This window comes from Bombina bombina, chromosome 1 (assembly GCF_027579735.1).
Source record: "Bombina bombina isolate aBomBom1 chromosome 1, aBomBom1.pri, whole genome shotgun sequence".
NCBI classification, from domain to species: domain Eukaryota; kingdom Metazoa; phylum Chordata; class Amphibia; order Anura; family Bombinatoridae; genus Bombina; species Bombina bombina.
Genome location: NC_069499.1, coordinates 1341982874 through 1342009599, shown reverse-complemented (window position 1 = coordinate 1342009599; position 26726 = coordinate 1341982874).

The following is a 26726-nucleotide window of genomic DNA, read 5'->3' as shown; positions in this document are numbered from 1 at the left end:
GTCCTTACTTTGTTTGGACGCTATGGCACAATTATCACATAAATTTAAATGGGGAGACACATTGGCTTTCATACATATAGAACATAGCTTATCTGAAGGTACAGACATGTTAAACAGGCTTAAACTTGTCAACAAAGCACAAAAAACGTTTTAAAATAAAACCGTTACTGTCACTTTAAATTTCAAACAGAAAACACTTTATTACTGAATATGTGAAAAAGTATGAAGGAATTGTTCAAAAATTACCAAAATTTCACCACAGTGTCTTAAAGCCTTAAAAGTATTGCACACCAAATTTCAGAGCTTTAACCCTTAAAATAATGGAACCGGAGCCGTTTTTCAATTTAACCCCTATACAGTCCCAGATATAGTCTTTGCTAAGACCCAACCAAGCCCTGAGGGGAATACGATACCAAATGACGCCTTCTAAAAGCTTTTTCAGAGATTCTTAGATCCTCACACATGCATCTGCATGCCCTGCTCTCAAAAAACAACTGCGCATTAATGGCGCAAAAATGAGGCTCAGTCTATGACTAGAAAGGCCCCCTGACTGAAAAAGGTGTCCAATACAGTGCCTGCCGTTTTATAAACGTTCCCCAAGATTATAAATGCCAATTATTAGCCTAAATCTGAATAATATGCACAAATAAAGCAATCGATTTAGCCCATAAAAATGTCTACCAGTTTTTTTAGCCCATAATAAGCCCTTTATTCTGTTTGTTTTTGACTAAGAAAATGGCTTACCGGTCCCCATGAGGGGAAATGACAGCCTTCCAGCATTACACAGTCTTGTTAGAAATATGGCTAGTCATTCCTTAAGCAGAAAAAGTCTGCTAACTGTTTCCCCCAACTGAAGTTACTTCATCTCAACAGTCCTATGTGGAAACAGCAACCGATTTTAGTTACTGTCTGCTAAAATCATCTTCCTCTTACAAACAGAAATCTTCATCCTTTTCTGTTTCAGAGTAAATAGTACATACCAGCACTATTTTAAAATAACAAACACTTGATAGAAGAATAAAAACTACATTTAAACACCAAAAAACTCTTAACCATCTCCGTGGAGATGTTGCCTGTGCAACGGCAAAGAGAATGACTGGGGTGGGCGGAGCCTAGGAGGGATCATGTGACCAGCTTTGCTGGGACTCTTTGCCATTTCCTGTTGGGGAAGAGAATATCCCACAAGTAAGGATGACGCCGTGGACCGGACACACCAATGTTGGAGAAATTACTCCAATGTGAGAGCAGGTGGATACATAAATTGGGAACTATGACCCCAAAGGGACTCAATACTACTTTGGATTTTAGCCCTTTTTATTAATGCTTATGTTAATGACCACATAAGAGCTTGGGTCTGTGGAAGTTTCACTGTCTGGTTACTACCATACTCCTATGGGTTTGATGGATAGATAGATTGAGTAGCAGCATTGATTTATTGGTGCATATTCTATTATGTTCACTAATTATTTGAGGCAGTTTCTATTTAATAATCATATGACCATGAATTTCCTCTGTATATACTTTTGTCACAGTTTTCTGGTCCATTTTAACATCGCATCTGCGTCTGTGATATATCTTTCAGATTTATATTCCTATTACATAACAGACTTAAGTGAAGTGACTTTGTATTTATATTATGTTTGTTGTGTGGTATGAAAATCTGATAAGATTACACATCCTTATTGCCTCCGCCGTAGCCACATACTATGGGACACCCAGAGCGGCTCTTGCCTGATTAGGTGGCTGGTTTACGTTGGTTGCCCATAGCAACCGCTGCGCTTCAAGAAACTTTGTTGTTCTGAATATGCGCAGATTGTTCCCTGGTGTTCTCCTGGTATCTGGCTCATTCGTCGACGTAATGCCTTGGACGTTGTCATGACAACGCCGTGCTATGCGTCATCACGCTAGGCACGGCTAGCGTGTCAGCGTGACGCAGGGATTAGGTGATTGAACGAGCATGCAATAGGAATGGCGGTAAAGGCTAAGTGGGGATATTCTCTATTCTCTATTTAAGGGGGTTTGTTTTAAATGTATGTTAACTGATCCGGGGTGCTTGGGTGCACTCTGTCCTTGTACTTTTTGTTGTATAACATTGACAAAGGCACAATGCAGTGCCGAAACGTTTGTTTTTTAAACTGATGTAATAAATTCTAGTTTTACTGCAAAGACCAGTGAGCTGCCTGCTTTTTGGAGAGTATATATATATATATATATATATATATATATATATATATATGAACCCAGCACTCTAATTTCCCAAAATATGCAAATCATCTGCCAGAGTGCACGTTCAATATAATAGCATATAATGTCCTATAACAAACTGCACTCACTGGTCTTCTCTTTACTGTGTCAAATCATTAATTGTGACGTTTCGGGGTTCTCCCTTTCTTAAACAGATAAACACATAGTACAAATTCTTACCTTGTAGCCCCCAATATATACACACCGTCTCATCACCATTCTTAGCTCTGCCAAACCGGAAGACACCCGGCATTACTCCAGCACAACTACGCATGCGTGATGCAAACTACGGAGTCCCAGGCCGGCCAACTGTTTTAAAAATCAAAGCAAAAATAGTTAACATCAATATTTACAAGTTACGATCGTGTAATCGCTCCTGGTTATCAAACCAATTATACCAATATGACTAGCTAGCAGGGCAGGTTTGACAGCCAGGAGCGATTACACGATCGTAACATGTAAATATTGATGTTAACTATTTTTGCTTTGATTTTTAATACTGTTTTTTTCTGGGGATTTTAAATACTGCATACAAATATCCTGTATTTTCTGATTGTATTCTAATAAAGAGACTGAGAAATAATTATATATGGCCATTATACCATTGCTAAAACAATAAATTTAATGGTGGCCTAAGACTTTTGCACAGTACTGTATATATGAATATCTATTTAGAAATACATAAAACATATTCTGCTATGTGCAGAACATTGGAATGTGAAATATTTACAGTAAATACACAGTATAACACTATTAAAAATTAATATTGAATAAATATGCTTTTACATGTTTTCCTCTACTTAACTGCAAAGGGCTTTAATGCACTTACTGTATATGTCTATATATGTATACATATGTATTTATATGTTTGTATGTGTATATACTGTATGTCAGTAAGTACATATAGACACATATAAATACATATGTACACATAAATGGACATATATCTATATACATACATATACATCTTTAGACATATATATGTATGTATGTCTATGTTAAAGCAGTTTTTTCTAACACCTGAGATCTCCTATAGTTGAGCCTATGTGTGCACATTTTGTTTGAATAATTTGTATTAGATGGTGTTATTATGAGTATACCTATACTTTGTAATGTATTTGTGATGTTTTTTTGTGCAACTTTTTGTTTCGCAAAACCTGGGTAACGCTTGCTTATTGGTGGCTAAATGTAGCCACCAATAAGCAAGAACTATCCAGGGCACTGAACCTAAAATGGGCCTAAAATATATATTTGTTATGTCAATTTTTTTAAAAAAATGTTTACATATCCCTCAATAGTGCAATATTTGAATAAAGCAATGTTGTTTTTCATATCTCTGTATTTATTGACACAACTATTTGTAGATATTGTAAATATATTATTATTCAGATCAATAATAAGTGAAAATATAAAATGTAATGTGAAGCATTAGTCAATTAATTGTTACATTTCAAAGAATGTTAGTTCTGAGCTTAAAGGGACATCAAACTCATATATTTTATTTCATTATGCAGATAGACAAGACAATCTCACTTTTATTATTCCTCAGAGATCCTATTTATTATAAAAAGCAATGCACATGTGCAAGCCAATCACGAGTCATCTATGTGCAGCCACCAGTCAGCAGCTACATAGTTTACTTACATATGCTCTTCATTAAAGGATAGCTAAAGAATGAAGAGCTATAAAATATATATCAACCAATTCAACATATATTTTGTTTTTCATGTCCCTTCAAGAGAATGCTTAAAGGAATACTGCAACACTATAATTTAGATTTTTCTTTTTATTATAAACATTGTTAACGTATTTTTAAAATATTAAAATAAAAAGGTATAAAACAAAATCAAATAAATAAAAAAAAAGCCCCGTAGTGCCTCCTTTATGTCCCTGACAACATTATCAAGGCTCTCAGCCAGTCGGGGAAATAAATGGGGTATAATGGGGTCAGTCTGTGTCCCCCGATCTTCATCTATAAAAAAACTAAATAAGATATGTTATACCAATTCAGTATCAAGATTAAAACATAATATGATAATATCTTACATTCTGCTTCAGCCACCTCGTTATCTGCCATGCTGGCGACATGGCTGGGGCAGAATCCGTAGCCACTGATTCATCACTCTCAGCTGTCAGAGATGAAGCACAAACACAAATCATTGTTAGGATGAGGATTATGTTATAAATCAGAGATTATACACATTATTGTTAAAAAAACAAACAAGATATGTTATTCCAATTCAGTATCAAGATAGAAGTGTTAAAACATAATTTGATAATATCTTACATTCTGCTTCAGCCACCTCGTTATCTGCCATTGCTGGCGACATGACTGGTGCAGGATCCGTGGCCACTGATTCATCACTCTCAGCTGTCAGAGATGAAGCACAAACACAAATCATTGTTAGGATGAGGATTATGTGACAAGTCCGAGATTATACTCATCATTGCTGTAGACTGTTATGACAACATGAAGCAATAAATCAAATATGTTAAATCAAAAACACAATCCCTTACATTAACCTGCATCATAAAAGAACTCACTTTTTATGGCAAATACTGCAAACATGTTGTTTTAATGTAAAATGACCTTGGGTATCAGGGACATCTGAATCAGTCAGTCCCTGACTCATTCTCCCATGGATTGCCCAAAAGAGACAGTGGCAGCGGTGGGGAGGAGCGGTTGCTCTTTGGTGTGGCCATAGATACCGGCAGGATGTATCGTGGTATCCTAACTGTTGGCCTTGATAAATCTGTGAACATATAAATATGTATGTCAACATTAGATCCATGTGCTATGTTTTCTTCTGTGTAATGTTTCTGCAAATGCAATGCATGGAGGAGATTGTATTATTCTGATGAAAATAACAACCTATTAAAAATAATATATATATATATATATATATATATATATATATATATATATATATATATATATATATATATATATATATATGTATATACATAAAGTTAAAGGGATAGGAAAGTCCAAAGTCCAAATCACTTCTCTTTTCAATTGTGTTTCTTCTTTTAGTATTCCTTATTGAAAATGAATACACACATATTCTACACCAGTGGAGCTGATGCAGATTGTTGCCTGCACACATTTGTCTTTTGTGATTGGCTGACTAGATGTGTTCATCTTGGTGACAGTAGTGCAGTGTTGTTCCTTCTGCAAAGGATAACAAGAGAACAATGCAAAGTTTATAATGTAAGGAAATTGGAAAGTCGTATAAAAATGTATGTTCTATCCAATTCCTGAAAAAAAAAAGATTTTGGTGTTTCCTGTCCCTTTAAGCATATAAATATTAAAAAATAATAATGTATATATATATATATATATATATATATATATATATATATATATATATATATATATATATATATATATATATTTATGTATATATATATATATATATATAAAAATGTATATTTATATATATATATATATGTATATATATGTGTATATTTATGTATATCTATAAATGTGTATATATATGTGTGTGTGTGTGTATATATATATATACATATCTATATATATATGTGTGCGTGCATATATATATAGATATATATATATATACATACATATACAGTATATAGGTGTTTTTTTTTGTTCTCGTTTTCTCTCATTTTCAGGTTAAATAGGGTCAAATCTCATTTTTAGTAGTTAATCGATTAACAAATGATGAATAATTTATACTTCACAAAATATTAAATCTTAAGACTTTTTTTAGCATGTTTGTCACTAATACAAAATCAACATATACATAATTTGTACGTATAATACATAATATAATGAATTAAACTTACATTTCCTAATAAGTGACCTTATTGCTTTATAGTGCTCCTTCTCTCTCCGCCTCAGGTCACTAAACCGACGGAGACTTGTCGGCATGTCCGTCTTATGCCGGACACGCGCCTCATCCGTTACATCATCTCATAAATGATGTGGTCCTTATCCTCCTGTGCAATTCCCCTGACCCCTCCAATTCTCCTGGGGAAGTACTGGTTCATCCCGTATACTAGACACACCAATTCCCCATCGGTAAATAAAGATTGATGCAACATCTTTGAAAATCAAAAGCAGTCTAAAATAATTATCAAGTGCGACACAACTATCCCAAGTATAGAGCAATGTGATTGGTTATTGACAGTAGAAAAATGTTATTACTGTTTGATTGGCAGATTATATTCATCATGTGTTCATGACCATTTATATGTAATCCAAACTGTGAATCTATAATCATATTATATTATATGCGTCACCAATGACTGACTTATGAAAGGTATATTCTGTAAGGATATAAGAATTAGTTCTGCGTCACTAATGAACCAAGTATAAAACAAATTGAATGTATATTGATTTAAATATGTATATTAAATCAATGTTGGCTAATTGGATTGATCATATGATTATATAACAATAATAATTTGATTAAAAAACACAAGATCGTGGTTAATTTTTCTATTACATTTATTTTAACATTTAACATTATATGCGTCACCAATGACAGGCTTATGAATAGGATATACTTTAGGGCCCCGATTTATCAAAGTGTCAATTGAATAGAGCTGTGTAACAACGTATCAGTGCAGCAACATTAGGAGTCCAGTGCGCGTGAAGACAGGGACTCTTCCAGGCTCCAGCAATCACAATAGTATACACAAACTTGTCCACAGCACTGTTATTCTTAAATCACTTTATTCTCTGTTAAGGTACAGGCATAAAATAGCGACGTTTCGAGTGTTGCCACTCTTAATCATGCTAGTTATATTGTATCACACTTCCACTTTTAAAACCCTCAGTTTCGCGCCAACCACTGTACTTAGTGGCTCTGCTGCCATCTACTCACCAAAAATAGTAATTACATCATAAAAACATTCTCAGTAATTACATAATAAAATGTAACTATGTTATTACGTTTGTTTGCTTACATAGGATCATTAATCTTTCTGATGCCTTTTTACCAGTAATCATATTACATATAGATTCATTATATGCAAAAAATTCATTGTATGCAAAAAATTCATTGTATGCAAAAAATTCATCATATGCAAAAGAATTCATCATATGCAAAACAAAATTAATCTTATGCCAGACAACTTCATCATATGCTAAACAATTTCATCATATGCAAAAAAAAATCCATCATATGCAACAAAATTATTATCTCCTGCGATAAACTTTCATAATTTTCTCATATATATACATTATTACCATGGGTCAGTTTTCATTAGAACATACTTTATCTAATAATTCGTTTATTACTGACTAGTTTTAATAATTCATTTCATCTATGGTTGAAAGTAATTCTTACAAGTTTATGAGGGTTTTTTTCAAAAGGATTTTTTAGGAGAATTTTTACAGAAGATTTTTTTACAGGGGAAATTTTTACAGAAAAAATGACCAGTCATACTCTCTATAACCCATATGGTACCATATTCCCTAATTCAAAAATCCAGAACATTTCCTTTTGTTTCAGTAGTTTTTCCCTATTGCTTCCATTTCTTTGGGGACCCACACTATCAATTATTTGCCATCTTAATTGACTTATCTGATGCCCACATTTCAAGAAGTGGTAGGACACTGGGGCTTCTAAATTCTTGCACCTTATATTAGAACGATGTTGGCATATCCTGTCCCTGATCATACGGGTAGTTTCTCCTATGTAAATCAGGGAACAGGAACATTTTATGAGATAAATCACATATCTTGACTCACATGTGTAATACTCTCTTATCTAATATTTCTTCCCATTTCTGGGATGGTAAAAGTATTTCCCATTTATTATGGAGTGGCAACTCATGCATCCCAAACAAGGAAAGCACCCCTTGTTCTTCTTACCCAAAACTGTCTGTTTATCCTTTTTCTTAGGCCCTACATCTGTGCTAGTAAGTTGGTCTTTCAGATTTTTCACTCTCTTGTAAGCCATTAATGGTGGGTTCTTAAATATCTCCATTTCCTTATTGCACTCTCTCATTGTTAGAATTAAACTAACTAAAATCAATCTATCCTCTGGGTTCCTTTTGTCTTTCTTTTGTTTATTATCCTTTATATTAGAAGTCTGCTTATCAATTACTGCTCTTGGATATCCTCTATTAAGGAACTTTTGTTGCATTTCTCTTATTTCTTTAGTTTGTGTATACTAATGGAATGGAGCTGGATGTGCCATGATTGCAATCAATATTTCTTCTGAAGTCAATTATTCTCTGTGACTATACTGATACTATTTCTGAGCAATCAGAATGGTTATTGAGAGTTGAAAAACTATTTTAATTTTTGTTTTGCTTTCATTAATCATGTGATTGTCACCATTTCTATGGCAACCATATTGTAAGTAATGTTAAACATATTATATAAAATGCGTCACCAATGACGGCCCAATGAAAACGGTATTCTGTATGTAAATCATACCTTCGTCAATTATGCTCCAAGTATAAAGGATTAATTAAAATACTTCCATTACATTAATTATGTAAGATTATACAATGGAAAAAGTGCATGCTTATTTATGACAATATTCTCAGCGTCACCCATGACGCACAAATTATTTGCTGAATATTTATCTGTCTCTTCAACTTTACAAGTATAGAGTAATATGATTGGTGATGGTTTAAAAAACTAATATGACATCCCGATTGGCTGATTTAAATGATCACATGATTGATCATTTGCCAATAAAAATTGATTGAAAATGCACTCGATTTTAGATTGTTTAGGAGCTTTGATTGTGCATCAAATAATAAGATGCAGCGTCATATTTTTCCATTATCTTAAAATATATACATATATATTATGGCGTCTTCTGAGTCTGGTAAGACAAAATCTGGCCGCAACATCCAATTTTATTTTCAGCAGAACCAGGTTCTTGTAACTCTGGTTCTGCAGCATTACGAATTTTTGTATGGTGCTAAAGCCCGGAAGACCACTTCGTCCAGGAAGAACGAAATCTGAAGACAAATTGCTGATGATGTTTCTGCTGAGGAAAACCATGCAAAATCTGTGAAGCATTGCAAAAAACAAATGCTTCTCAGATATAAAGAGAATTTTTAAGACAAAGTTGGCCAGGGAGAAGAAGTCTTCATGTGGTACAGGCGGTGGCACTGCATATGTCGCCGAGCTTTCCTCCTATGAAAATATGCTGATGGAGAGGTTGGGGCCAGGGTCTGGACGAGGTCAAACACGATACCGACGTGTTGGCAGGTATTAATTGTATATTACATGCGTTAATCATGACGCAGATGTTTTGAAGTGTAATTTTTTTTATTACATTATTATATTGTTACGTTACTTTTTCTCTTTTAAACATATATGTATTATAGCATCTACTAGTGCTACTGCTGCCACACAGGCATTACCTGCAATAGTTGAGCCTGTAATGATAGTGACCGAGTCCAGCCACAGCTTCTCCTCAGCGGCAACACCGCCTGATATAATGTGCAGCACCACTGAAGCAGGTGTTGGGCAAACAACAGGTATGTCAGTTTCAGTTAATGTTAGATGTTGCTTCATAAACATACTATTATCCATCTGATTTATATTAGATTTTTAATATTCACATTTAATTTAATATACTTTTTTATTTTAGTGGATGTCACAAAGGCTATGGGGCCACCTTCAACCTCTTCCATATCCTCCTCAGGTAAAAAAAATTAAGACAACACTTGAATGTTCTAAATGTGCTCCCTTAAAGGGACAGTGAATGCCATAATCATTAATTTGTCTTTCTCAAGAAAAGCACAGTATTAACCAACACTGTTAAATTACATTTATTTGAGAATGTGTGATTGAATAGTAGCTTAAACTCTTTAAACATCCACATTCTCAAAGATATATTTCTGTATTTTAAATACATTAATATTAAAAATTTTGTTATGCGAATATTTTTAATGGTTAGTCAATGCTTTTAAATACCTTTTTATAAAACATCAAAAATTAGACAACATACATGTAACTTAAAGGGACAGTCTACACCAGAATTTTTATTGTTTGAAAAGATAGATAATCCCTTTATTACCTATTCCCTAGTTTTGCATAACCAACACAGTTATATAAATACACTTTTTACCCCTGTGATTACCTTGTATCTAAGCCTCTGCAAACTGCCCCCTTATTTCAGTTCTTTTGACAGACATCCATTTTAGCCAATCAGAGCTGGCTCACTGGAACTCCACGTGCTTGCGCACAGTGTTATCTATATGACAAATGTGAACTAACACCCTCTAGTGGTGAAAAACTATCAAGGGCTTAGAAATTAGCATATGAACCTCCTAGGTTTAGCTTTCAACTAAGAATACCAAGAGGACAAAGCAAAATTGGTGATAAATTAAATTGGAAAATTGTTTAAAATTACATTCTCTATCTAAATCATGAAAGTTTATTATGGACTAGACTGTCCCTTTAAGATTTTGAGCTTACTAAGAGGAGAAAACAAAAGCAGGTGTGACATAGTTAATCTTGTGCTGAAGCATGTAAAGGGTTAATAAGTCTTAGGGCACAATGAAAGTTTTGAAGAGATAAGTGTGTGGTGAAAAACAATTAAAGGGACATTCCTTGTCAAAATGTAGAGCACATCGATGAATTACATCTTTGAAAAGAAACATATTTGCAATATAAATGTAGTAACAAAAATGATTGTAGTTAAAGTTATCTTTTTAAGTGCTAGCATTTATCTTTGCACATGCATGTGAAGCATAGCTAAATATTCTGAGAGCACCAGCATATTAAATACTGCAGCTGCTCAGAGCACCAGTGGGGCTTGTATCATGTGAGCAATTAACAAATTAAGTCATTACCAGGTGGTACAAGCACCTTAGGCTCTCACTTTAAGGGCTGTGTTTAAAATGCTGGGGGTCGATCCGATATAAATCGTCGCCCGCAAAAGCCGGCGACGCCAATATTTACGCTGATTTGGTATCCTATATACGGCTTAACCTAGAAGTTACGCGCGTATATTTCTGCCGTCGCCCGTAGTTTTCTGGGCCATAGGCAGGTATACCAAACCAGCGCAGTTTGGTATCCAATATGCAGCGTAAGGACTTACGTGGCGAAAATGGAGAAAACTTACTTACGCTGACTATTGGAGCCCCGTAACTCCCTAAACTAACTAGAAAATAAACCTAACACCTAACGCATGCGCAATGTCTATCTCCCTGTCAACTGCGATCTGCTAAATAAAACCTAACACCTAACGCATGCGCAATGTCTATCTCCCTGTCAACCGCGATCCCCCCCCCCCCCCCGAAATCCCTAATAAAGTTATTAACCCCTAAACCGCCGCTCCCGGACCCCGCCGCCATCTACATAAACTAACCCCCTACTGTGAGCCCCTAAAACCACCGCCATCTACCTTATCTATCCCCTAATTAGAACCCCTTACACCGCTGTCATCTACCTTATCTATCCCCTAATCTGACCCCTTACACCGCCGCCACCTATATAAAAATTACTAACCCCTAATCTAATCCCCCTATACTGCCGCCAGCTATATTAATATTATTAACCCCTAATGTAAGCCCCTTACACCGCTGCCATCTCTATTAAAATGATTAACCCCTAATTTAATCTACCTACCCCGCCGCCAGCTATATTATCTATATTAACCCTAAGTATATTATAGTTAATATAGGTATTACATTATATATATTAACTATATTAACCCTAATTATATTAGGGTTAATATAGTTAATATAGTTACTATAGTATTTATATTAACTATATTAACTCTATCTAACCCTAACTAAATTTATATTAAATTAATCTAATTCATTTATAAACTAAAATATTCCTATTTAAATCTAAATACTTACCTATAAAATAAACCCTAAGATAGCTACAATATAATTAATAATTACATTGTAGCTATGTTAGGGTTAATATTTATTTTACAGGTAAATTGTGAATTATTTTAACTAGGTATAATAGATATTAAATAGTTATTAACTATTTAATATCTACCTAGTTAAAATAATTACCCAATTACCTGTAAAATAAATCCTAACCTAAGTTACAAATACACCTACACTATCAATAAATTTAATAAACTACAAACATCTATCTAAAAATACAATTAAATTAACTAAACTACAAAAAAAAAAAAACACTAAATTACAAAAAATAAAAAAAAGATTACAAGATTTTTAAGCTAATTACACCTATTCTAAGCCCCCTAATAAAATAATAAACCCCCAAAATAAAAAAAATTCCCTGCCCTATTCTAAATTAAACAAATTTCAAAGCTCTTTACCTTACCAGCCCTTAAAAGGGCCTTTTGTGGGGCATGCCCCAAAGAATTCAGCTCTTTTGCATACAACAAATACAATCCCCCCCCCCCATTACAACCCACCACCCACATACCCCTATTCTAAAACCACCCAAACCCCCCTTAAAAAACCCTAACACTACCCCCCTGAAGATCTCCCTACCTTGTCTTCACCACACCGGCCCGAACTCCTGATCCGATCCGGGCGATGTCTTCCTCCAAGCGGCAAAGAAGAATTCTTCCTCCGGCGATGTCTTCCTCCAAGCGGCAAAGAAGAATTCTTCCTCCGGCGATGTCTTCCTCCAAGCGGCAAAGAAGAATTCTTCCTCCGGCGACGTCTTCCTCCAAGCGGCAGCAAAGTCTTCATTCTTCCGGCGGCATCTTCAATCTTCTTTCTTCGCTCCGCCGCCGCGGAGCATCCATCACGGCCGATTGCTGTACTACGAATGAGGTACCTTTAAATGACGTCATTCAAGATGGCGTCCGCCGAATTCCGATTGGCTGATAGGATTCTATCAGCCAATCGGAATTAAGTTAGAAAAATCTGATTGGCTGATTGAATCAGCCAATCAGATTCAAGTTCAATCCGATTGGCTGATCCGAACAGCCAATCAGATTGAGCTCGCATTCTATTGGCTGATCGGAATAGCCAATAGAATGCGAGCTCAATCTGATTGGCTGATTGGATCAGCCAATCGGATTGAACTTGAATCTGATTGGCTGATTCAATCAGCCAATCAGATTTTTCTAACTTAATTCCGATTGGCTGATAGAATCCTATCAGCCAATCGGAATTCGGCGGACGCCATCTTGGATGACGTCATTTAAAGGTACCTCATTCATAGTACAGCAGTCGGCCGGGATGGATGCTCCGCGGCGGCGGAGCGAAGAAAGAAGATTGAAGATGCCGCCGGAAGAATGAAGACTTTGCTGCCGCTTGGAGGAAGACGTCGCCGGAGGAAGAATTCTTCTTTGCCGCTTGGAGGAAGACATCGCCGGAGGAAGAATTCTTCTTTGCCGCTTGGAGGAAGACATCGCCCGGATCGGATCAGGAGTTCGGCCCGGTGTGGTGAAGACAAGGTAGGGAGATCTTCAGGGGGGTAGTGTTAGGCTTTTTTAAGGGGGGTTTGGGTGGTTTTAGAATAGGGGTATGTGGGTGGTGGGTTGTAATGGGGGGGGGATTGTATTTGTTGTATGCAAAAGAGCTGAATTCTTTGGGGCATGCCCAACAAAAGGCCCTTTTAAGGGCTGGTAAGGTAAAGAGCTTTGAAATTTGTTTAATTTAGAATAGGGCAGGGAATTTTTTTTATTTTGGGGGTTTATTATTTTATTAGGGGGCTTAGAATAGGTGTAATTAGCTTAAAAATCTTGCAATCTTTTTTTTATTTTTTGTAATTTAGTGTTTTTTTTTTTTGTAGTTTAGTTAATTTAATTGTATTTTTAGATAGATGTTTGTAGTTTATTAAATTTATTGATAGTGTAGGTGTATTTGTAACTTAGGTTAGGATTTATTTTACAGGTAATTGGGTAATTATTTTAACTAGGTAGATATTAAATAGTTAATAACTATTTAATATCTATTATACCTAGTTAAAATAATTCACAATTTACCTGTAAAATAAATATTAACCCTAACATAGCTACAATGTAATTATTAATTATATTGTAGCTATCTTAGGGTTTATTTTATAGGTAAGTATTTAGATTTAAATAGGAATATTTTAGTTTATAAATGAATTAGATTAATTTAATATAAATTTAGTTAGGGGTGTTAGGGTTAGATAGAGTTAATATAGTTAATATAAATACTATAGTAACTATATTAACCCTAATATAATTAGGGTTAATATAGTTAATATATATAATGTAATAACTATATTAACTATAATATACTTAGGGTTAATATAGATAATATAGCTGGCGGCGGGGTAGGTAGATTAAATTAGGGGTTAATCATTTTAATAGAGATGGCGGCGGTGTAAGGGGCTTACATTAGGGGTTAATAATTTTAATATAGATGGCGGCGGTGTTAGGGGCTCACTTTAGGGGGTTATAGATATAATATAGCTGGCGGCGGGGTACGGGAGCGGCGGTTTAGGGGTTAATAACTTTATTAGGTTGCGGCGGGGTACGGGAGCGGCGGTTTAGGGGTTAATAGCTTTTTTATTGTTAGGCTAGTGAGGGGGGATAGCGGATAGAGGGTTAGACGTGTCGGGCTATGTTAGGGAGGCGTGTTAGACAGTGCGGGCTATGTTAGGGAGGCGTGTTAGACAGTGCGGGTGTTTTAGACTTTAGTCAGGTTTTATAGGCGCCGGCAGTTTCTAACGTGGCGCAAGTCACTGGCGACGCCAGAAATTTGTACTTGCGCAGATTTCTGGACATCGCTGGTTTGTCAGACTTACGGCACGTTAGCATCTGACGGCGACTTATATGGGATAGCTCGAGTTGCGAGCTGAAACTGCGGGCGACGCCGGTTCCCTCGCTTGCGCCGCAAACTGCGATCTATATCGGATCGCGCCCCTGGTGCACAGTGCATATTTCTATACACGTTTGAAACAGTTATATATTTTATTAAAAGCATTTTTGCTAATACATGTACTGTATATTACAAAAATGGTTTCTATTCAAACCTGAAATACATCCATATGGTTTCCAATTTTGGCTGTAATATCCCTTTAAAGGTACATGTAACACAAAGGATTTCTTAAACTATTTTGATTAAGAATAATATTTAAAAAATTTAAATACAGAATTCTATTATCAATTGTGCTTAAAGGTACAGGTAACACAAAATGTTTCTTTCATGATTCAGATAGAGAATACAATTTTAAACAACATTAAAATTTACTTTTAATTATCTTTTTGGTTTAGATTTTAGAGTTCTTTTGTTGGATAAATAATAATGCACATGGGTGAGACAATCACACGAGGCATCTGTGTGTAGCCACCAATCAACAGATTTTAATACTACCTAGTTATGCTTTTCAACTAAGGATATCAAGAGAATGAGGCAAAATAGATTTTTTAGTTAAATTTAAAAAATGATTAATATTGCATTCTCTTCATATATCAGAAAATAAGTGTGTGTTTAATGTTCCTTTCATTCTTGTTATCCTTTGATGAATGAAAAGGATTGCAATACTGGCAGATAGCTGTACACTTATAGTTAGACAATCACAAGAGACAAATCTGTGCAGGCAACAACCATCAGGGCCTCAATCCGATATGTAGCGTCGCCCGCAAAAGCTGGCGACGCCAAATTTTGTGCTGGTTTGGTATCACATATACGGCGTAACATAGAAGTTACGCTCGTATATTTCTGCCTTCAGCCGTAGTTTTTTGGCCCATAGACAGGTATACCAAACCAGCACAGTTTGGTATCCAATATACAGCGTAAGGACTTACGTGGCAAAAATGGAGAAATCTTACTCCATTTTCACCTCGCCACAAATTGCAGGCGTAGTAAGCCTTACGCTGTGTATTGGAGCCCCGTAACTCCCTTAACTAGCTGCAAAATAAAACCTAACACCTAACGCATGCGCAATGTCTATCTACCTGTCAACCGTGATCCCCTGCCGCAATCCCTAATAAAGTGTTTAACCCCTAAACCGCCGTTACATTAAATGTCTAACCCCCTAATGTGAGCCCCCTACACCGTCGCCACCTACATTAAAATGATTAACCCCTAATGTAATCCCCTTACACCGCCGCCATCTATATTAAAATTATTACCCCCTAATGTGAGCCCCCTACACCGCCGTCACCTATTTAAACTATATTAACCCCTAATGTGAGCCCCCTACACCGCCGCCACCTATATTAAAATTATTAACCCCTAATCTAATCCCCCTATACCGCCGCCACCTATATTAAATTAATTAACCCCTAATCTAATCCCCCTATACCGCCGCCACCTATATTAAATTAATTAACCCCTAATCTAATCCCCCTATACCGCCGCCACCTATATTAAATTAATTAACCCCTAAAATACTAAAATTTCCCTACCACTAAACCTAAGTCTAACCCTACAAATAGCCCTGAAAAGGGCTTTTTGCATGGCATTGCCCCAAAGTAACCAGCTCTATTACCAGCCCTTAAAAGGGCCTTTTGTGGGGCATTGCCCCAAAGTAATCAGCTCTTTTGCCTGTAAAAAAACCAACAACCCCCCATTACAACCCACCACCCACATACCCCTACTCTAACCCACCCAAAACCCCCTTAAAAAACCTAAGTCTAACCCCCAAGTGCTCCTTACCTGTCCTGAAGACCGGTGGAGAAGGTCCTGTTCCAGGCGGAGAAGTCTTCTTCCAGGCGGCGACCTCTTCTTCTTCCAGGATCCAGCCGGCGGGGAGCGGAGGAGTTGAAGACCGATGTCTGTGGAGCTGAAGACCGTCCATCTGGAACTGAAGACCGGCAATGCTGGAACTGAAGATCGGCGACGCTGGAACCGAAGACCTCTGGAACTGAAGAACGGAGCCGGAGCGTGGAGGATCCTCTTCATACGATCGCCGCCGTACACTGAGGTACGCGATTAAAAATGGCGTCCCTTGAATTCCTATTGGCTGATTTGAGCCTTCAAATTCAAATCAGCCAATCGGATGCAAGCTAATTTAATTCTATTGGCTGATTTGAATAGCCAATAGAATAAGAGCTACTGTAATTCTATTGGCTATTCTAATCAGCCAATAGAATTACAGTAGCTCTTATTCTATTGGCTATTCAAATCAGCCAATAGAATTAAAGTAGCTTGCATCCGATTGGCTGATTTGAATTTGAAGGCTCAAATCAGCCAATAGGAATTCAAGGGACGCCATTTTTAATTGCGTACCTTGAATTCCTATTCAGTGTACGGCGGTGATTGTATGAAGAGGATCCTCCACGCTCCGGCTCCGGTCTTCAGTTCCAGAGGTCTTCAGTTCCAGCGTCGCCGATCTTCAGTTCCAGAGGTCTTCAGTTCCAGATGGATGGTCTTCAGCTCCGCGGTCATCGGTTTTCAACTCCTCCGCTCCGCGCCGGCTGGATCCTGGAAGAAGAAGAGGTTGCCGCCTGGAAGAAGACTTCTCCGACTGGAACAGGACCTTCTCCGCCGGTCTTCAGGATAGGTAAGGAGCACTTGGGGGTTAGACTTAGGTTTTTTAAGGGGGGATTGGGTGGGTTAGAGTAGGGGTATGTGGGTGGTGGGTTGTAATGGGGGGGTTGTTGTTTTTTTTACAGGCAAAAGAGCTGATTACTTTGGGGCAATGCCCCACAAAAGGCCCTTTTAAGGGCTGGTAATAGAGCTGTTTACTTTTGTAATTTAGATTAGGGTAGGGAATTTTTTTTATTTTGGGGGGCTTTGTTATTTTATTAGGGGGCTTAGAATAGGTGTAATTAGCTTAAAATTCTTGTAATCTTTTTTTATTTTTTGTAATTTAGTGTTTTGTTTTTTTTGTAATTTAGTTTAGTTTATTTAATTGTATTTTAGTTTAGATATTTGTAGTTTATTTAATTTATTGATAGTGTAGGTGTATTTGTAACTTAGGTTAGGATTTATTTTACATGTAAATTGGTAATTATTTTAACTAGGTAGCTATTAAATAGTTATTAACTATTTAATAGCTATTGTACCTAGTTAAAATAAATACCAAGTTACCTGTAAAATAAATATAAACCCTAAAATAGCTACAATGTAATTATTATTTATACTGTAGCTATCTTAGGGTTTATTTTATAGGTAAGTATTTAGTTTTAAATAGGAATAATTTAGTTAATATTATTAATATTATTTAGATTTATTTTAATAATAATTAAAGGGACAGTTTACTCAAAATTTTTCTCCCCTTTAATTTGTTCCCAATGATCCACTTTACCTGCTGGAGTGTATTAAATTGTTTACAAGTAGCTCCTTTACCCTTATATTGGCATTTGAAATTGTTTATTTAGCATATGGTATCCCCACCTATTCTGAAAGTTTGTGGCCGCGCGTACCAGCTATAGATAAGCTTTGTAAACACAGCCAGCAGAAGAAATTACACTCCCAGTGCGATATAGCAGAGATAAGGTAATAAAATGTTGATTTTCCATTGTTCTCTCAAAGTAATGGTGATTGTTTTAAGGACAGATATAAGATAAAGAAGCAGGTATATTTGCACAATGTGATACAGTAATGAGATCGGATTATACCTACAAGCTCAACCCATTTTATTAGGTTGTGGCTTTAAAACACAAAATCAGAGCTTTAATATGGACAAATAAGCCTTAAAAAGCTAATTTTCATACATTTTTTACTCTGCAGTTGGTAAAAAAAGCAATTGTAAACACATTAAGGGAAAAACTATTTTACAGTATACTGTCCCTTTAAGTTAGTGGTGTTAGAGTTAGATAGGGTTAATATATTAATATATATAATATAATAACTATATTAACTTTATTAACCCTAATATTATTAGGGTTAATATATTTAATATAGGTGGCGGCGGTGTAGGGGGATTAGATTAGGGGGTAATACATTTATTATAGGTGGTGGCGGTGTAGGGGGATTTAGATTACAGGCAAAAGAGCTGATTACTTTGTGACAATAGGTTTAGTAGTAGGGAAATTTTAGTATTTTAGGGGTTAATTAATTTAATATAGGTGGCGGCGGTGTAAGGGGGATTAGATTAGGGGTTAATAATTTTAATATAGGTGGCGGCGGTGTGAGGGGGATTAGATTAGGGGTTAATAATTTTAATATAGCTGGCAGCGGGGTCCGGGAGCGGCGGTTTAGGGGTTAATATATTTAGAGGGGTATACGTGTCGGGCTATGTTTGGGAGGCGTGTTAGACAGTACGGGTGATTTAATAACTTAGTCAGCTTTAGCATCTGACGGCGCCGTATATAAGATAGCTCGAGTTGCAAGCTGAAACTACGGGCGGCGCAGGTTTCCACGCTTGCACCGAAACCTGCACCGTATATCGGATTGCGGCCCAAATACCTACCACTAGTGTTGTATGTGTGCATATTTCTATTTCAAAAGGACATAGAGAACAAATCACAATTGTAAATAGAAGTGAATTTAAAGGTGTAATAAAATCACAATCCCTATCTGAATCATGCAAGTTTAATTTCCTCACTTTAATATCCCATTAATCTTTACCTTGAAGTTAAATGTGATTAAAATATTTGTATTTCACATTTACAATAGGTACAGAACGGTGTCATCAACTTTCTGAGGAGCGGATCATAGCGGTGAGAGAGATCCAGGAAAGTCTCTTTGAGGGATCAGAGAAATTCATTGGAGACATCCTGTATCAGGAAGCTGATGAGCAGGAAAGCTCTCAGGAATCTTCAGATCCATCTGCTCTTGGCCCTGCTGCCCCGGGCCCTGCTGCTGCCCCTGAACATCTGATTGCACCAGAGGATGCAGCAATGCAGGAGATGGTGAATCTAGGGTGGCAGTACACAGCTGATTAACAGGAGTCGATTGGGGCATTGGGATTACATATACAGCAACAGGGGCATCATGTGGAGATAGCCATGGAATTAGATAGGGAGAGATTGCAATTAGAAAGGGAGAAGATAGCTATAGATGGTCGTAGGGTAGCCATAGAGCAGAGGGAGTTGGAATGAAGGGAGAGGGCTGACAAGGAAATTAGACATTTTAATAGAAATCTATTTCTATTGATCCAGGGGACCCTAAGTGAATTGAGGTCTGCAAGGGAGAGATCACCTCGGCAATCTCCCCCTGCCTCTAGAAGGTCTAGAGAATAGTTATTTCTATTTTTTTCTTGTAAATATATATATATATATATATATATATATATATATATATATATATATATATATTTATTTATTTTGTATTATGCATGAAGAAATGCCTATATTTTTTTTTATTTTCATAATTTCATGAATTAAATTATTTTATGATTGATTTACTTTTTGTTTTTATTTTATTTACATAATCCATTGTTTTAAAATGTTTTTTTCAAAAAGAATGCATTGGCCTGAAATACAATAATTATTATTATTTACTTTTTGTTTTTAATTTATTTACATAATCCATTGTTTTAAAAAAAAAATTCAAAAAGAATGCATTGGCCTGACATACAATAATTATTTTATTAAAGGGACAATCTACACCAGAGTCTTTTATTTTGAACAAAATAGATAATCCCCTTATTACACATTGAGCAGTTAGGCATAACCAAAACAATTATATTAAATATAAAATATTTAATTTCTAGATTAGAAAATAGCGTGTAATTTTAAAATATTTTATGATTTTCTTCAATTATTTAATTTGATTCATTATCTTGTTCTCCTTTGATGAAAGCTTTATGTTTGTAAGATCAGGAGCAGCTAATAACCTATGTTATGGATGATTATTGGTGGCTGCATGTATATATATATATATATATATATATATATATATATATATATATATATATATATATATATATATATATATATATATATATATATATATAGGCAAAATGAGTCAGTTGCACTCTCACAAACAATATATATATATATATATATATATATATATACCAAATTTAATTGGATTAAGCATGTGTTCATTTAGAAACCAGTAGTGCACTGCTGCTCATTCAACAAATGATAACAAGAGAATGAGGAAGATTTGATAGTATAATAAAAATTCAAAGTTGTTTAATATTTCACCTTCTACCTAAATCATGAAAGAACATGTTTGTGTTTTATGTCCCTTTAATAGACTTTTAACTCTCATTACCTTGTATCTAAGCATCTTCTGAGAGCCCTATGCTAAAATGAAATATCATTTATAATCTATTGACTATCAAATACACAATTTAGAATAAAAAAGTGTCAAGTGTTAAATAAAGAACATTTATTTTAATACATATTTTTAAAGATATTTTTCAAAAAAGTAAATAATAGTAAGACACCCAAGATAAACTTTTTTTTTGATGAATGAAATAAATATATGATGAAATAAATGAACATATGTACAAAATATTTACATGGTTAGTGGCCAAATACTGCATGGATATAATCTGATATAGCTTGCACTCCTCTAGCATCAATTTGCTCTAAGGGTGCAACATTATCATCATACTCAACATCCAAGTTAGAAATATCTACATCTGGCATGGTTAAGGCTATGTTGTGAAGCATGCAACATATAAGAAAAATCGGTGACACTTCTTTTGGTGCTTATTGAAGTACTCCACCGGAGCTGTCCAGACATCTGATTCGGCTCTTCAAAACCCCAAATGTGCGCTCTATCACACATCTAGTAGATACGTGAGCATCATTATAGCACACTTGTTCATGAGTTGTGGCGTAAATTACAGGTGTGAAAAGCCATGGGAGACATGAATAACCTGAATCTCCTGCGTGCAAGAAATAGACAATATATTTTAGCAATATGAATGAAATAATATTATAAGATACATATATGAATAATAGTAATAGACATTTACCTAGTAGAATTCCCTCTGGCATTTATCCATCCTGAAAGTGGTCATAGATGGCCAAATTCCTCAGGATAAATGAGTCATGGGTGGAACCTGGGAATCCGGACCGGATGCTCATAATCCTTAATTTGGCATCACAGATCACCTGTATATTCAATGAGAGATTCTGTTTATGGTCACTATATGGCTCATCTCTTTCTTTGGGAGGCTGCACTGAAATATGGGTGCAATCAATTGCACCCAATATGTTCGGCATCCTAGCAATCAAGTAGAACTCAACCTTTACACGATGCCAATCCTCTGGTTTTTGAGGACAATGCACATGATGCACTAGCCTGTGGTGCAAGGCATTTAGAACAACTGTTAAATGCCTGGAGAAAGTAGCCTGACTCATTCCAACAGCTACACTGGTTACTGCTTGAAATGATCCTGTTGCCAGGAAATAGAGGACAGACAGCAGTTTTAGCATACCAGGGATTGCCCTTGTCCTTGCTGTTAGTGGTTCCAGGGAGTCTTTTATTTCCAGAGCCTCTCTATTGAAACCATATTTAACCTGAATCTGCGGATAACCTACTTATCACTCAGGGCATGCAAGCCTATACTGGGTAAGAATAACCTGGGTACTCTTCTGCGTCTTTCCTGATGCTCAGCCAGGTACAACAACCTCCTTCTCCTGCGCCATTGTTGGATCGCAAACGCAAAAACATTGATCATCTCTATCTCACAAACCAAAATGCATACACCAACCTTTCTGTGTTGTTAGACACTTCCTTTTATAATGCAAGTAACATCCCTTTCTATAGACAAGAATGAGGGTCACCAGCTGGAAGCACCATATTGATTGCTGCAATTAAACGAATTACTTCAGCGTTAGAAATTACAATTAAAGTATTGAGATTATATATATATATATTATTTTTTAATATACTTTTTATTATACTTCATGATTCTGATAGTTCATTAATATCGTCCTTCACTGACAAAAAAGTCGCACTAATATAAATTATTATGTTCATTGTTAACTGTCTGCGACGACAAAAAGCATTAGAGCAAAACTGTTTTCAGACTCCCATTGATTACTATGGCATTCGCAGCATCAGAGGTGGCGTTTTGAACGATAGGTACGCTGCGTCGGAATAGACATGAGCGTACCTGTTGGATTTTTGATAAATTTGCAAGAGGTTCAAATAGAGTCAAATGTGAAGTCGGATTATCAGTATTACGCTACAATTGAGGGAATATGAAAGGGGATCATCAGTATTCCGCTCGAAGATCGCAAGCATCAATATGTGTCGGATTGATCTCACGGGAGTGTATATTACGTTGAACATTGCAACATTTGATGATGTTGAAGCTTTCTTATATACGGCGGATCAACTTTGGGTATAATTTGACGCAAAATTGAAGCGTATTATCAGTTGAAGCATTGATAAATCGGCCCCTTAGTGTCTATAAAACAATGGGAGCTGCCATGTTGTAACTTAGGTTACCTTCTCTGCTGTGGCCAATTAGAAACAATTATAAATAGGTCACTATAGTGTGCAGCCAATGGATGTGTGGAATATGACAGTGTTCTGCACTACCATCTCTAACAGGAACTGAAAAGCTCACAATTTCAGAATGGATTTACAGAAAAAGGAGACAAAATAAATAATGAAATTATACTGCTGAGTTTTTTTTATATATATATGATTTATCATTTTATATTAACATCTCAAAGTGTTTAATGTCCCTTTAATATTCAACATTCTATTGTTCTTCACATAGCAGAATATGTTCTATTTATTCATAAATACATATTTCTACATGTATCTGATGTTTTTATGGTAAAATATATATCTATGTATATATATATTTGTGCAAAGAGCCAGCACTCACTGTTCCTTTTCCAAGCCAGGGTGCATCCCACAAAATGATATACAAAATGAGTCCAAAGAGAGCACTTGCTGTGTATCAAAAGTGTTTAATACATCAGTAAACGTTTTCAGGGAATAACACCGTCATCAGACAATATATATATAAATAATACATATATATATATATCAGTGGGTGACAAACAGCCCAATCGTATAGGATCGTGTGGATTAATGTCCGCAACCTCAGAGGCGGCGGACCAGTTAAGGAGCAGCGGTCTTAAGACCGCTGCTTCATAACTGCTGTTTCCGGCCAGTCTGAAGGCTCACGTGGAAACAGGGGCATCAGGGGCTGTTTGGCCCTTGATAAATCGGCCCCTTAGGCTTATGTTTCATTGCTGTTAACAGTGTAAACTGGAGGTAACAACACAAATCTCTATTAAAGTCTATAGACTTACCACCAGCAAAATTGCTGCCATATAGTGCTCCAGAAATGGACTGGCTCCTAAGCATACATCCCTGCTATTCAATAAAAGTTACTAAGATAATGAAGAAAACTTGATAATAGAAGTAAATCAGAAATGTGTTTAAAATTGCCTGCTCTGTTTGTATCATATAAGAAAAATAATGTGTTTCCTATCCCTTTAAAAGAAGTTAAACCTCATAGTCTTTTTTTTTTTTTTAAATCAATTTGTTGTTAGCTAGATATTACTTTGCATTAAAGGGACAGTCAAGTCCAAAAAAAAGCAAAGGGGCGGTCAAGTCCAAAAAAAACTTTCATGATTTAAATAGGGAATGTAATTTTAAACAACTTTCCAATTTACTTTTATCACCAATTTTGCTTTGTTCTCTTGGTATTCTTAATTGAAAGATAATTTCAGGAGGTTCATATGCTAATTTCTTAGACCTTGAAGACTGCCTCTAATCTGAATGCATTTTGACCACTAGAGGGCATTAGTTCATGTGTTTCATATAGATAACATTAAGCTCATGCATGTGAAGTTACCCTGGAGTGAGCACTGATTGGCTGAAATGCAAGTCTGTCAAAAGAACTAAAATAAGGGGACAGTGTGCAGAGGCTTAGATACAAGATAATTACAGAGGTAAAAAGTGTATTTGTATAACAGTGTTGGTTATGCAAAACTGGGTAATGGGTAATAAAGGGATTGTCTTTCTTTTTAAACAACAAAAAAATCTGGTGTTGACTGTCCCTTTAACCATGTATCATTTGCGGTGAAAATTCCTGGCATAATACCTTTAAAACACCTTTTACCAATAGTTCTTCTGCTGTATGACTAGATTTTTCTGTTATATCAGATACACAGCTTGTTCTTTTTTATTGAGATATAAAATTAATCATACAACAAATATTTTTGTATTTACACGAATATATTACATAACCTCCTTAGTACAAAGAGGTAAAACAGAGGAGATTAAAGGGAGATTAAATTGTATCATAAATTACTCACTGCATAAAATAAAACCTGCATACAATGCATGTTTTAAAAGCATTCAATACAGTTGTTTTGTTAGAAAAACATGCATCGTTCTGCAATGCTGGGCCACACCCCTGGGAAAAGCCTCTTAAATGCTGTTTTGTTGTTTTCCTTATGAATATGAACACAAATAAACCAATCACTGTGCACAGATTATAACTAGGCCTCACTAGGCCCCAGGGCAAAGGTTGTGGTAGGGCTCCCCATTTTAATAAAGCCCTTTTGTGTAGGCGTACCATCATTTTTAGACGTGAAACTGGGACCACCTGGTGCAGTGCCATTGGGGGTGTGGTCAGGGGAGTAGTCGAGGGGGCAGGGCGATTGCCTACCGGAACTAATTTTCCAGAGAGTAAATTAATCTGTGATCACTGCCTATCACAAAGGGCAGCTTTTGCTAAGCAGTTCCCAAGAATGCGTTCTATCTGCACAAGCTCATTATTACACAGCATTCTACCATATAATATGCCAGGCGGGAAATGTCCCCATTACAGAGCAGCACCTGATGCACATATAACAGAGGTAATGTGTAACTTACAACAGGCACTTACCTAGTACACAGACTCCGCACACATGTGAACACTTAACCCAGAAGTGAACTGCTAAGGCAAAGGTCTTATAACAAGATGGAGGTGCTCTGTAACTGTTGCTATGGAAACCACTAAGCATACAGTAGAAATGTTTTCTAATGTTCACCTAGCTTTATTGTAAACATAAGATACCCGTGCACTGTACACACAGGATAAACAATGTTACATATATAGCTATTAACACAGTGTATGCTACTGAACGAATGTGGCTGCTGCTATAGCAATGCCTGCTCAGTGACCAGCAGTAGCCCTTGGCTTGCAGCCTGATGCTCATTATGTGACCACAGAGCCAGGTGTTCCAGGAGAATACCCTGCCCTAGTCACTGGCACTGCTGGGGTTAAACTGTCATCCAGGGTGGACTGTTAGTTTCTTGCTACCATGGCAACTGCATGTCCCATAGTGCTTTGTACCGCATATGCTGCTGAAGCTCACACTGGCCGCATATCTGTGCTGACGTCACTCACTTCTGCGCTATTCAGCGCTGCGCTACTTAATTTCACAGTGCCATTGACTGTAAACAAATTTTGTCAGGCAGTAAGTAAGGCACATAGACAGAATGGACCCCAAAATGTATTTTTTAAAAAGACAGCAAACAGAAATACCGAACTGTCTGGTCAAATACCGGACACCTGGCAAACTGGGACAGAATGAACAATCAGGTGGGACACTGAGACAGCACCTCCAAACAGGGACAATCCCAGTCAAACTGGGACTTCTGGTAAGCCTACTTTTGTGGCTGTTTGCAAGCAACAAAGGCTGAGCTGGCAGCCACATGAGAAAATGCACTTGTGTAGCCTTCCTGTACAAATAAGGTGGCAGATTTTTCCCTACAACAGCACTCTGGCAGCCACCTTGGCATGGCTG